Raw genomic sequence first — 13,423 nt, forward strand, 5'->3', positions numbered from 1 at the left:
ACAGAAAGTTGGCTACTTCCTTCTCTGCCCACATTTCCTTGTTAGATTGAGATATAATAGCAAAGTAAATAGAGATTATAGGTAGACACCTAAACAGACAGATATTGCAGACATATACTTTAAAAAAAATTATCTTTATTGTTGAAAATATTACAGATGTCCCCTTTTCCCTCCATTTACTCCCTTGCCCTCTCTACCTGCCCTCTCCCCCTCCCCCGCCCCCCAGGCCTTCACAGCATTTTTGTCAGTGTCCATAGGTTATGCATACTATATTACAAAAGCCAAGGGACTGGAACAGTAGAATGACCTGAACAATCATTCCAACCACCCACAGCCCTTTCCCTGGCTAGGCTGGCCCCGATCAACCTCCATTGGGTAGGCGAGCCAGCCAGACCCCATCCATGCATGAATTCATGCACCTGGCCTCTAGTATGCATATACATTCTTTAGTTAATCTCTTTTTCCCACCTCCCCCCCTCTCTCTGAGATCCCTCATATACTTAGTGTGCAAGATAAGAAATCAAGGAGGATTGAAATAATGCTGCTGCCCTTTATCTCCTCACATTGCTCCCAATCTTCTACTCATCTCTGAAGCTATCCAGGAATTTTAACACCTAAAGTTCTTCATACTTACGTGTACTAAAAGCTATTGGGTGTTTCTCTTGCTATACTAAATGGTATTTTAAGTAGAGTAAACTTGGGCAAGCCAGAAAAATTTTGATAAATGTAAAAAGAAGGATTTCAGGGTTATCCGGCCAAAGAATTATTAGGAACAACTGTCTATTCATCAAAATAGACCCATAGAGCTCCTCAATATCTGAAGCTTGAGTATCACATGAGAGAATATTAGGGATGTAACCAAAGACTTTGAATTCCAATTGCTTGAAAAAATAATTGAAATTGATTTCTTATATATTTTATTGTGCTAAGACTTTAGTCATATTCCTGAGCCTCCTCTTAATCATTTTATGAATGAAGCTGTGTCCATGACAGTCCTCTGCTTATTCCCTCAGTGTGTATCAAAGCCCTCCCATGTTCTTTATTTCTTAACGCTATAAAGGTAAGCTATAAAGAATATGAGAACTGAGCCTTGAAGGATTTACCTTTTATTATTAGAAGCTCAGGAAAAATGTAGGAAATTACGATCTGGCTGTATGTACCCATAGATGAGAACTTTGGAAAAAGTAGTCCTACTGTCTGTGTCAATAGCAGAGCAACTAATTAACTTAATAACTGCCTACTAATGTATGTTGGTGATGATTATAAAAGAGTAACTCTGGGAATTAGGAGACCTATGTTCTCACACTGGCTTTTTAAATAACCATCTCTGTGATCTTAATGAGCTACACATTTTTTTCCATCTCCCAAATGAGATAAACGTATTCCCTCCACTCTAATATTCCGTGAACACCTTGGCAGGTACCATCGGCCCAGGCTGACCCATAAACAGTTGCCACAGAGTGGTAAGATCTGCAGGGCCCCTGTCCTATAACGCTGACTGAAGCCTGTTTCTATGCCGGGGTGCAGGGATGTCCTCATTGTAATACATCTCTTCAGCCAGGAGCTGACACCTTGTTTTGATTCAATTCAAGTCAGCAGATGTTCTACTAGCCCCCCTCAGTTATCTGCACCCTGAAACTAGCAGGAGTCAATCAGATTCACACCAGGACTTGGGACCCCTGGACATTATGTGATTAAGTCTCTAAATAACACTCCAACCCAAATCAAGTCAGAGAGCCTGCATTGCAATTGCCAGGGCACCCACTGACTAGCTGTGTGCTGAATAAATACTGTACTTCCTGTGATACAAACTTGCCAAGATACTCCTAAGCCTGTCTTATCCTGGGAGACAGTGTAAGCTCCAGCATACCCCATCCCCACTCCAGTTTTTGTCTCCATAAATTTGCAATTCCCTCCAGGCTCAGACTGATTAGAGCCTTCTTCTTGTCCCTCCAGTTCCAATGTGAATCAGCTCAAATGCCAGAGCAGGTCAAATCTTTAACCTCCAGGTTCCCAAGGGGCCTAGTGGAAATAGGAAGAGGAGCCTTTAAGCCTTGATGTGCAATGCAGTCTCTTGGTCTCTGAGCGGGAAACTGGCAGAGCTAGTAATGATGACAGCAGAGAATTTATTAACTGCCTTAATTGAGGACTGAGGAAAAGAGGTTGGAGCCCACAGCTTGACCTGATTGAGCCTAGAAAGTAGAGTGGAAAGCCAACTACTATTTCCTGAAGCATCTAAGCATTAGAAGCTTAAGCATTTTGTTTTACCCTCATGACATCTCTTTAAGATAAGAATAATTATCACCTTTTCACATAGGGCGCAGAGAGGTTAAATAATTTGCCCTGGGTCACATATCTACGAGTAGAAGAGCCATTATTAGAATGCAGATCTGTCTATAGGCAAGCTGTGTTTTTTTTTTTGTTTGTTTGTTTTGTTTTTTTCCTGTTCCTTAGCCTGCTGGGGAGAAATACACAGGCTTAAGGAAGTACAGAGGGATGCAAAGGATGATTTGAGGGGTCCCTGTCCTATAAAGCTGATGGAAGCCTGTTGTCACAGCGTTGGAGGCAGGAGCATACAGAAGAGCAGAATGAGTCTGAATAAATTACAGGTGGGGAGGGCAGGCTGCGAGAGAAAGCAGCAGGGATCAGGCTCTGCAGAGAATTAGCTGGGGCCTCAAGAATCTCCACGGAGAAGGCTCAACTTACAATTCCTCTTACTCGCAATCAAGAGCTCCCAGAGCCAGCCACTCTGGTGTTCTGACCTTAATGTTGATTGCTGAGTTGCACATGCTATAATTGACAAGCAGGATGGCATGTCCTTCTCTGACCTTCACACACCAGGGGGCCCTCCTCCAGGGGCTGGAGATCTGTCTCTTCCCACCTGCCCTGCTCCCTTCAGCAAGGCCCAGATCAAATGTCTGTAACTTTCTCTGAGTCCCCCAGCATGAATAAATAAATCTCCTCTCGCTGAATTCCCTCAGCATATTAATCAAATCCTAATCACATAGCAGTTTCTGTGCAAGCCTTACACTCCCTGCTTGATCCTCAAATCCTTAAAGGTTGGGGCAAGAGATATGGTAGAAGAAGCATATAATTGCGGTTAAAAATCCCTTTCTCCTCTCAGTCTCCTACACAGAAATAATGCTTAGAAAATATGTATAGAGTAAGGAAACTTCCTCCCATCATTATGCTTGATTTTTCTTTTTTTATACTTTGTCAGAAGACAATGACCATCCATTGATTAAGTCTTTTTTTTACTAATTACCAGACATGAGGACAGTTCTGTGGTGGTCCAGAGTGTGCTAAGGCCCTGAGTGTTCCTCGTGTTTCAGGGGAGATATGAATAGCTATGAAGCAGCGATGACTTAAGACTTATTTTTCGGAGATTCTTCCAAATGCAATGCTATGGAGGAAGCTGCCAAGGCAGCAGGAAGAATGGAGGATGGGCTGCATTCCAGCATGAGGCGGTAATGGCTTAAATCAATCTTTATGATGGAGAGGAGAAGGACTGATGAAATAATAGAACTGCGGGTGTCTGCTCATATACTTTCCAGCTCTGGCTTCATCATTTGATCATCTACAGCTGGTTCCTAGTAGTCGCCTATTCCTTCCTTTTCACTCAGTGGGGTTTGACTTTTCTTCTTTGTATATTTGCCAAACACGATAGACATAAAATTAAAAACCTATTACTAATAAGGAAAAAGCATGTATTACATTTTAAGTATTAGAAAATGTTATATATTACGGGCCAATATTAATGACGGATGCAGCGAGAGGAGGGAGGGCCCAACTGCTTTCTAGAGCTGAGGCAGCATTACACACTCCGACCACAGGGCACAAGGGTCCCAACTGCTCCACATCTTCACCAGCACCTGATTTTTAAAAAATCCTAACCACCTTAGTAGGTGGAAAATAGTATCTCGTTGTGGGTTTGATTTGCATTTACCTAAAGATGTTTAGTATAATTTCCTGTAATTATTGTCCATTTGTAGATCTTTGGACTAATGCCTATTTATACATTATATGCCCAGTAATTATAGATTTGTAATTATTTTTATGTTTGTGTTTTATATCGTGTGAGGAAAAGGTAGAGTTACAAATAATACAAATATTAAATCATGTTAGAAAAACTAGAGTTACAAATAATACATGATATAGGCTTTTATATTTTCCCATGTTTTTATCATTACGAGATACATTTATATTTCTTCAGATGCCTTCTAGTTACTGTCCACTATCTTTTCATTTCAATTTGAAAGATTTCCTTTAAGGTGTCTTATCAGACAGGATTATTGATAATGAACCCCTTCAGCTTTTACTTCCCTAGAAAATGTCTTAATTTGTTTTTTATTCTTTGGGGGGAGATTTGCCAGACATAGGATTATTTGACTTTATTTTTCCTTCGGCACTTTAAATATTTCATTATACTGCCTTCCTGCTTTCATGGCTTCTGATGAGAAATTGGATGTTAATCTTACTGAACATCTCTTTTTCTCTTTCTGTTTTTAAGATTTCTATTGGTCTTTGGCTTTAATTGATTTTATTTATTCCTCAGCAACCCGCTGATCACACTTTGGGGAAAAGAGTTGTCCAGAGGCTGTTGGATTGAAAAAGAAAACACACTAAAGATCATCCTGGGAAGAGGATAGAAATTGTGTCTGAATCCACCTTCTACCCCAGATTCTTTGTGAATCCAGAAAGCTGAGTGGGTCCACTCAGATGTTTGGGAAGAGAAAGAAATGACAGAGCCTCTGGCCCAACAGGACCAGATCCTTCCCAGCCATTAACCAAGAAATCCTCAAGGCAGGCCATGGAAGTCTGTGGGAAGTGCTCTGGTTCAATGGAACTCATATAGGGAGGATGGTGACACAATAACCTGCATGTGGAAGAGAGAGAAAGAACATAAGTTAGGGAGAATTAAGAACTGAAGTACAGGTACCTACTTTTTATAGGACTGAGCAGTAAAGGTGAGAGAATCCTTTTGGGATAAGACTGGGAGAGATCTGAGGCCTGTTTTTTCTTTGCTGACAAGTTTGACAGGCCTGAATGTACAATAGTTGATGGCCCCAAAATCTTCCAGATGACTCCACAGGACTCTCCAAGAGGCCTGACTGCCTTCTCCAGGTGGGTTGGAGACTGGTCTTAGTCCCAGCTGGGCCCGAGTAGGGCCTGGAGTTCCCCAGTTAGATGCAGTCCATGCATTCTCTGGGAGGAGGCCAGAGATGACACAGGGTGCCCCAAGCTCTTGACAGGAGGAGCAGTTGATAGGGAGGCTGAGGTTAGGGATGGGTCTTAGTTTTCTATGACCTCCAGGCTGTCTGTGTGGTTGTCCCAGTGGATGTATAATAGAAATGGGTCACCAAGGGATTCCAGGCCAAGATGTTCCATTGGAACTGAGAGAGGTCTGGCTTTGGGTGCTCCTGTATCTCTGGGTCGGGGTACTTATTATTGACTTAATAGCCCCTGGAGATGAACTCCTGTCCATGGATAGGTGCAGGTGATGAGGTCCAATGGCATCGCTCTCATGGAGGAGAGATGAGTTGGGGACATCAGCCTGAAAGATGAACATGCGTTTCCCTGCACCACCAACCAGCACCAAGTCTAGGGTTAGATCAAACTCCTCACTCTCAGCTGAGCCAACATAAATGATAACACCAGAGTCTCATTGCACTCACAGCTGATCTGGAACTGGAAGGGGGATGTGTAAGGGCTTGGGTTCTCCAGCACCACCAGGTTTAGAACCAACACCTTGGCAGATCACCTAGTTCTACGGCAGCTGAAGCTGGCGCTGGCCAAGACTACATCTGGGTCCTGTTGGGTCAGCAGGGCAGCATTGCCCTCAGAACTTCCCACCTCCTCTGTCTGAGGACTGAAGTGCATAAAATTGGACTTTTGAATATGACAATGTGCTATCTCTGGAAATCAAGTTCCACCCCCACCCTCCACTCCAGATTTGTCTGTTTCATTGATTGTTGAAGACTATAGGAGTTCATTTGTTTAGTGAATTTTCCAAACTATTTTTATGAAGATGGTATGCCTTCTGTGTGTAGTTGCTGAGTTTTCTGCTTACCTTATGTTAAGCTAATGTTTTGATAGAGAATTGTCTCTATGCTAGGGACTCCAACACTCAGCAGGCTTGCACTAACCCCAGATATCAGCTCAGGGTGAAACTTGGGGTCTTCTCAGGTCTTTTATGAGTGTATGTTTTGCTGTGAGCATGTATATGGATTTTAAAAATCTATACCTGGGTATTTTTTACTATTCTAATTTCCAAAAATTCCCCAGCTTTTTCTCCAGGGCTTGAGAGAGCCAAATAGAGTTTAAAGCCATAATCTTTCACCCTAGGCACCTGCAGGTTGCAGTTTACTTTGCAGTGTTTTTGAGCAATTCTTACCACTTCTCTCCCCTGAGTTCCAAGTTAGATTTAAAAATCTGAGCAACTCACATCACTATTTCAGGTAGCTTCCCAACAAGTTTGGACAGATATCCTCTATAATAAAGGCATAGTACCGTATTTTCCGGCATATAAGACGACCCCCTAATTTTACAGTTAAAACATAGGTTTATGCCTATATTCGCTGTATAAGACTACTCCCCACTTCAAAGAAAAGACTTACTTTGCCATCAAGATCTGCAGGTAATTTTTGTGCAACTTTGTCTTTTGCCCCCGATTTTCTGTTGACTTTTTTTTTGTTTCAAAGTCGTCTTATACGCCGGAAAATACGGTATGTAAATTGGCCCCTTGACCAGGAGTTTGTCTGGCAGTTTGACCAGAGGGGTGGGCTGGCTGGAGGAAGGGAGCAAATACCTGGTGGGCAGCTGGCAGCTGCTAGGGACCCTACCAGTGCACGGATTTCATGCACTGGGCCTCTAGTTGATTGAATGACCAGTTGACCTGTTGCTTTGACATGCAATGACCACCAGGGGGCAGATGCTCAAATCAGAAGCTTTCTTCTGGTGGTCAGATCGCTTCCACAACCAACCTCCCATGGTCAGCAAACCTCTCATGGTTCCTCCCCCTTGCCAACTGGCTGGCCATTCAGCCCCAATCAGCCCCAATCAGCCCCAATTGAGACTGGATAAGATGGCCCTGATCTTGAGGAACCCCACCCATGCATGAATTTGTGCACCGGATCTCTAGTACATAATAATTTAACTCAAATATCTTTTCTGCTACCTCTAGATCCAAAAACAGGGTCCCATCTAGGGCTGCTGCTGCTTCAGAACCTGCTATGTGGGAGAGGCTGTGAGGCAAGTTCACACACACACACACACACACACACACACTGCTTTCTACCATTTAGAGTTGCCGTTTTTGTGATTTACCATTTGCTTGGAGTTCTGACAAAGTTGTTCCTGACAATTTTGCTTGTTTAGTGATGTTTCAAGGAGAAAGGGGAATGAGACCTTGAGGCTGCCTATTGAACCATTGTGCTGACATGCTTTGTTTCTAAGTAAAATTTTATTGGGGAAAATCATGCATTCAGAAAAGTGCAGTAAGTGTAAGTATAGAGCTTGATGATTTTTCATCTGATTACACCTGTTTAACAAGCAATCCAATAAAGAAATAGGATATCACTTGTTCTCCAGTGGCACCTCTTGTGCCCACTTTCAGCAAATCTCAAGTGTGATCACTCTCTAACTTCTAACAATGTAGATTGTATATTTTCTGATATTTTCTAACCTATTTTATTCAACATTATGTTTCTGAGACTTATACATGAAATTGTGTGTAGCTGTAATTCATTAATTTTTATTTTCAAACTTTTTTTTTTTTGTCAGCGTTTCCCTTTCTCTTGTTAATGGTCATTTGTGTATGTGCATTTGTATACTATTATCAATTTTACCATTATGGGCATTTTGGAACACATCTTTTCCTAGTTATATGAGCTTATTCCTTGGAGAAAATATCTAGGTCATAAGGCACATGCTTCAGTTTTTTAAACTGGTTATACTCAGTGACAAGCCCGCCAACAATGGATGGAAGCTGTGTTTGTAGCACATGCTCCTTAACATTTGCGAAAGCCTGTGGTTTGTTCTTTTTTACTTCTCTGGTGTGTGAGTTATGGTTGTCCAGCATGTCACACTATTACCAGAGAAGTGTGAGAGTTGTGGTATCTCCACATCCTCGCCGTCCTTTGGTATTGTCAGCCTGTTAGGTTTAAAGTGTTCTGGTGACCGTGCTCTGGATTTCACTGTAGTTTTAACTTGCATTTCCATGACCAACAAAACATTGGAAATGTTCCATATAAGTATTGGTTGTTCATGTATGTTGCTTTGTGAACTTTCTTTAAATATTTTGCCCATTATTTAATTGAGGTTTTTATCAATCCAATATGTAGTCACATGGATTATTTATAAATACTGGGCACTAGTCTTTTCTCAGATATATGTATTTTTTTAGTTTCTGGTTTAATTATTTATTTTCTTAAGAGTAATTTTATAAGTCCAAGTCTATTTTGGGGTTTCATTATTACTCTTCTATGTGTCTATCCTATTTAGCTGTCACACTCTTTTGATTAGTGTCAATTTAAAGGAAAACTTGAAGTCAGGTAGTGTGAGTTCTCTTAACTTTGTTATTTTTCAAGATTATTTTAATATTTGATAATTATTAGCCATATTCATAGCCATATTCTTTTTTAATGTTATTGATTTATTCTCTAATCCTTACCATTTTTTCTCTTCTACTTACTTTGGGTTTAATTTTCTCTTCTTTTTCTGGTTTCCTTATGTGGAAACTTAGACTATTGCTCTTAGGTCTTTCTTCTTCTCTAATATATGCATTCTACTATACAGTTCCCTCTAAGTACTGCTTTCACTCTATCACATAACAATTAATAAGTTGAGTTTCCATTTTTATTTAGTTCACAATATTTAAACATTTATCTTGTGGTTTCTTCTTTGACCTCTGGGTTATTTAGATGTGTCTTCTTTAGTCTTTACATACTTTTATTTTTCCAGCTATCTTCTTTTTGTTGATTTCTAGCTTAATTCCATTCTAGTTTGAGAGAGGACATTTTAGAATTTCTATATTTTAAAATTCTAAGGTGTGTTTTATGGCCCAGAATGTGGTCTATCTTATTGAATGTTTCATATGAACTTGAGAAAAAATGTGTATTTTCCTGTTGTTAAATCAAGTAATCTATAGATGCCAATTTAGATCTGTTGTTTGATGACATCATTGAATTTAACTATGTCTTCATTGATTTTCTACCTGCTGAGTTTGTCCATTTCTCATAGATGGGTGTTGAATTACCCAAGTATGACATCAGACACAGCGTTTTCCTTTTACAGTTCTATTGGTTTTTGCTGCACACAGTTTGATGCTTTATTGTTAGTTACATACATGTTGAGGACTGTTATGCCTTCTTAGAGAATTGATCCTGCCTCATTATTTAATGCTTTTCTTTATTCTGGATTACTTCCCTGGGTTTGATTACTGCTCTATCTGAAATTAATCCTGCTTTCTTTTGAGTAGTGTTAGTATGGTCATTCATTTCACTTATATATAAAAATAAGAAAAGACTAATATGCAAGTTGACTGAATGGTGGAATGATCGGTCGCTATGATGCACACTGACCACCAGGGGCAGGTGCTCACTGCAGGAACTGCCCTCTGGTGGTCAGTGTGTTCCTACAGGGGGAGCGCTCCTCAGCCAGAAGCTGGGCTCACAGCTGGAGAGTGCAGCAGCAGTGGCCTCTCCTGCCACCGCAGTAGCACTAAGAATGTCTGACTACCAGTTGGACAGCCCCCGAGAGCTCCCAGACTGCGAGAGGGCACAGGCAGGGCTGAGGGACCCCCCGAGTGCACGAATTTTCGTGCACTGGGCCTCTAGTATAAAAATATATAAGTAGATAGATAGATATTTACATAACATATATAATCAAATAAATTTTCAGTATTATTTTAAACAAAGTGTTATCTGTTATATCAATACACCATACAAAAAATTAAAGTTTTTATTCTGCCTTTATTTATTCTGTTTTCAATGCTCTTCTTTATGTGAATCTCAGTTTCAAATTGCTATTGTTTTAATTTTCTCTAAAGAACTTCTTGGGCCATGTGCAGTCTACAAATAAGCTCATCAAGGGCATTCGTTTTTTTATGTTAGGGGTGTCAAACTCAATCAGAGAAGGGGCCAAAATCTAAAATCCAGCCTAAATCGCAGGCCGAATGGTTTACTGAACAGTCATAAACTGTCATTGTGATGGAAACGCAGCGGAGTGCAGTGATGACAGCATGGTGCGGGCCACATTGCAAGGCCTGGCGGGACGGATTTGGCCCGCGGGCCTTGTGTTTGACACCTGTGTTTTATGTTATAGTGCATTTTATCTCAAGAATTATTTTGGTTCTTTATTAAGGTTTCCAACTTTTTGCTTATATTGTCCATCTGTTTTTGCATGCTCTCTATATTATACATTAGTGCCCTTAGCATATTAATTATAGTTGCTTTAAATTCTCACTCTGATAATTCTACCATCCCTGCCATGTCTGGTTTTAATGTTTGCTCTGTCTCCTCAATTTGTGTTTTTTGCCTTTGATATACCTGCTGATTTTTCTTGACAACTAGGTATGATGTAATGGGGGAAATATATATTATAAGAAGGCATTTAGTCTTGTGGTGGTGAGGTGTCAGGGGAAGTATATAGTTCCATGATTAGATATCAGTCTCTTAGTAAGCTTATGTCCTGGATAGTAATTTTTATAAATGCTTCTTAGGGTTTTTTTTTAAATCATCTTTTATTTGGGAAAGATGGGCAAGAGTGGGTTGAAGTTGGGTGTTTCCCTTCTGCAGGTCATTTGGGCTCTGATTAACTAGTTTTCTCTCAAAGCAGAACTATTTCTGAAGAAAAGACTGCTCTGGTGTAGACATGTGCTGCTTAATGGCAGGGACATGTGCAGAGAAATGCATTGCTAAGCAATATTTCTCATTGTGCAAACATCATGGAGTGCGCTCACTAACCTAGGTGGTATAACCTACTACACACCTAGGCTATATAGTATAGCCTATTGTTCTTAGGATATAAACCTGTACAGATGTTACTGTTCTGAATACTGCAGGCAGTTATAACACAATGGTAAGTATTTGTGTATCCAAACATATCTAAATACTAGAGGCCCAGTGCATGAAACTTAAGCACTTGGTTGGGGCGGGGGGATGTTCCTCAACCTGGCCTGTACCCTCTCGCAGTCTGGGACCCATCACTTCTTACCACCCACCTGATCACTGCTCCTTAATGCCTGGCTCGCTGCTTTTTAGCGCTGCTGCAGAAGTGGGAGAGGCTCCTACTATACCATTGTGTTCACCAGCCATGAGCTTGGCTTCTGGCTGAGCAGCACCCCCCCTGTAGGAGCATACTGACCACCAGGGTGCAGCTCCTGTATTGAGCATCTGCCCCCTGGTGGTCAGTGCACATCATAGCAACTAGTGGTTCTGGTTGTTCCACTGTAACAGTCGCTTAAGCTTTTATTATATAGATAAAAGAAATGTACAGTACATATATAGTATGAAAGATTAAAAAAAAATGTACACCTGTGCAGGCTACTAACTATGAACGAAGCTTGTAGAACTGGAAGACGCTCTGGGTAAGTCAGTAGTGAGTGGTAATGAGTCAATAATGAGAAGACCTAGGATATCACTGTATACTAATGTCACTAATGTAGACTATATTCACACTATACACATAGGCTAGACTAAATTTATACAACAACATGAAATTAAATCAAGTACAAGATATAATGATGCAATCAGGAAACATGGTAAACAGAAAATGCATGAGGCTGCTGCCAGCCTAACACAGCAAACTTTTACAGCAAAATATTTTAAATAGAGATAGTACACTGTCAAGTATTAAGAAAAAAGTACAGTATAGTACATACATAAACCAGAGACATAGTCATGTATTACCATAATCAAGACTTATGCACTGTACATAACTATATGTGCTGTACTTTTATACAATTGGTAATGCAGTAGGTTTGTTAGCACCACCCTCACTTCAAACACAAGTGATGCATTACACTATGCCGTTTCCATGGCTACAATGTCACTAGACTATAGGAATTTTTCAGCTTCATGTAACCTCATGGGATCACAGTTGTATATGTGGCTCGTCCTGGACTATAACATTCTTATGTGGCATATGACTGTATTTCAAAATAGTTTATTTCTACTCTTCTCTCAGAACAAGGTAAGGGTTTTTCTCAGACATTTACTGCAGGGATCTGGTCAAGCTCCTGGAGGTAAATCTTAAAATATTATAGAGGCCCTGCTATGAATGGTTCCCCCTAGAGTTTTTAACTTTCAGAGTTGTGCACACTGAGCCTGCAGCAATTTGTCAATTACAGTTCAGGTTTGTCTACCTGACACTGTTCCCACAGTGATTTCTGCTGATAAATCTCTGCTCTAGCAGTCATGGCTCCCTCTGTCACCCTGTCTGTCCACTTTGGGGGATGGCACTTTGTCCTATGTCCTTACCTCTCTTACAGATCCTACAAAAGTTATAAATTTTTAGTCGGCTAGCTTTTTACCTGTTGTTTGGGTGGAGTGTTGACTTTCAAACTCCTAATATGGAGAATTGGAAACATTTTTTAAATGAAACATATTAAAGTTTGCCAGGGTTGAGAGTAAGAGGGTAGGGGGGCTTGTGGGTGAAGTTATGAGAAATCAATGTAACAGATCCTTGTAGTGATAGAACCATTCGTTATCTTGACTGTTCTGAGTCTACATGAGAAAAATTGCATAGAATAAATATAAACATGCCCACACACACACATATAAAATGTAGTTCATTTATTTTTTAAATTGATTTCATAGAGGAAGAGATAGAAATATCAATGATGAGAGAATCATTGATCAACTGCCACTTGAACACCCCTTATTAGGGATCAAGCCTACAACCCAGGCATGTGCCCTGACTAAGAATTGAACCGTGACTTCCTGGTTCATAGGTACAAGCTTGACCAGTGAGCCACACTGGTCCAGTTTTAGTTCACTCTTGAACTAGAGATGCTTGTGAGGTAATAATATTTCTAATGTTTGCACATTCCTAACATGCTTTTTGTTATCTTTATATGTGAATGAACTGTGTATATAAATCTCCAGTTAGGGCTGTTGTTGTTTTTTTTTTTTCCTTGAGACTTTTTAATTGTTCATTTGTCCTCTGGCATTGATTGTGGTTATGGAGAAGTCTGAAGCCAAATTCATCTTTCTGCTCTCATCTGTCTGCCTGCCCAGACCTCCGTTTTTGCAGGGCACTTATTTGCGGTTACCATCATGGCAAGTTTTCCTGGCACACAGAATAAAGTTAGTCTCTATTTGAAGACTTTGTTTCTGGAAAGCTTTCTTGAATAGTACCTTTAAAGATAGATTTTATTCTAAATATTTTCTTTAGTTACACAATTTACACAATTCCATTCTCC

General features: G+C 40.3%; 1 pseudogene; it reads right to left on the minus strand.

The window, feature by feature from the left end:
* Positions 1–4,939: 4,939 nt before the first annotated feature.
* Positions 4,940–8,126, minus strand: LOC118718996 (annotated as a pseudogene).
* Between the last annotated feature and the right edge of the window lie 5,297 nt (positions 8,127–13,423).

The sequence above is a fragment of the Pipistrellus kuhlii genome, unplaced genomic scaffold (genome assembly GCF_014108245.1).
Source record: "Pipistrellus kuhlii isolate mPipKuh1 unplaced genomic scaffold, mPipKuh1.p scaffold_m20_p_15, whole genome shotgun sequence".
Taxonomy (NCBI): Eukaryota; Metazoa; Chordata; class Mammalia; order Chiroptera; family Vespertilionidae; genus Pipistrellus; species Pipistrellus kuhlii.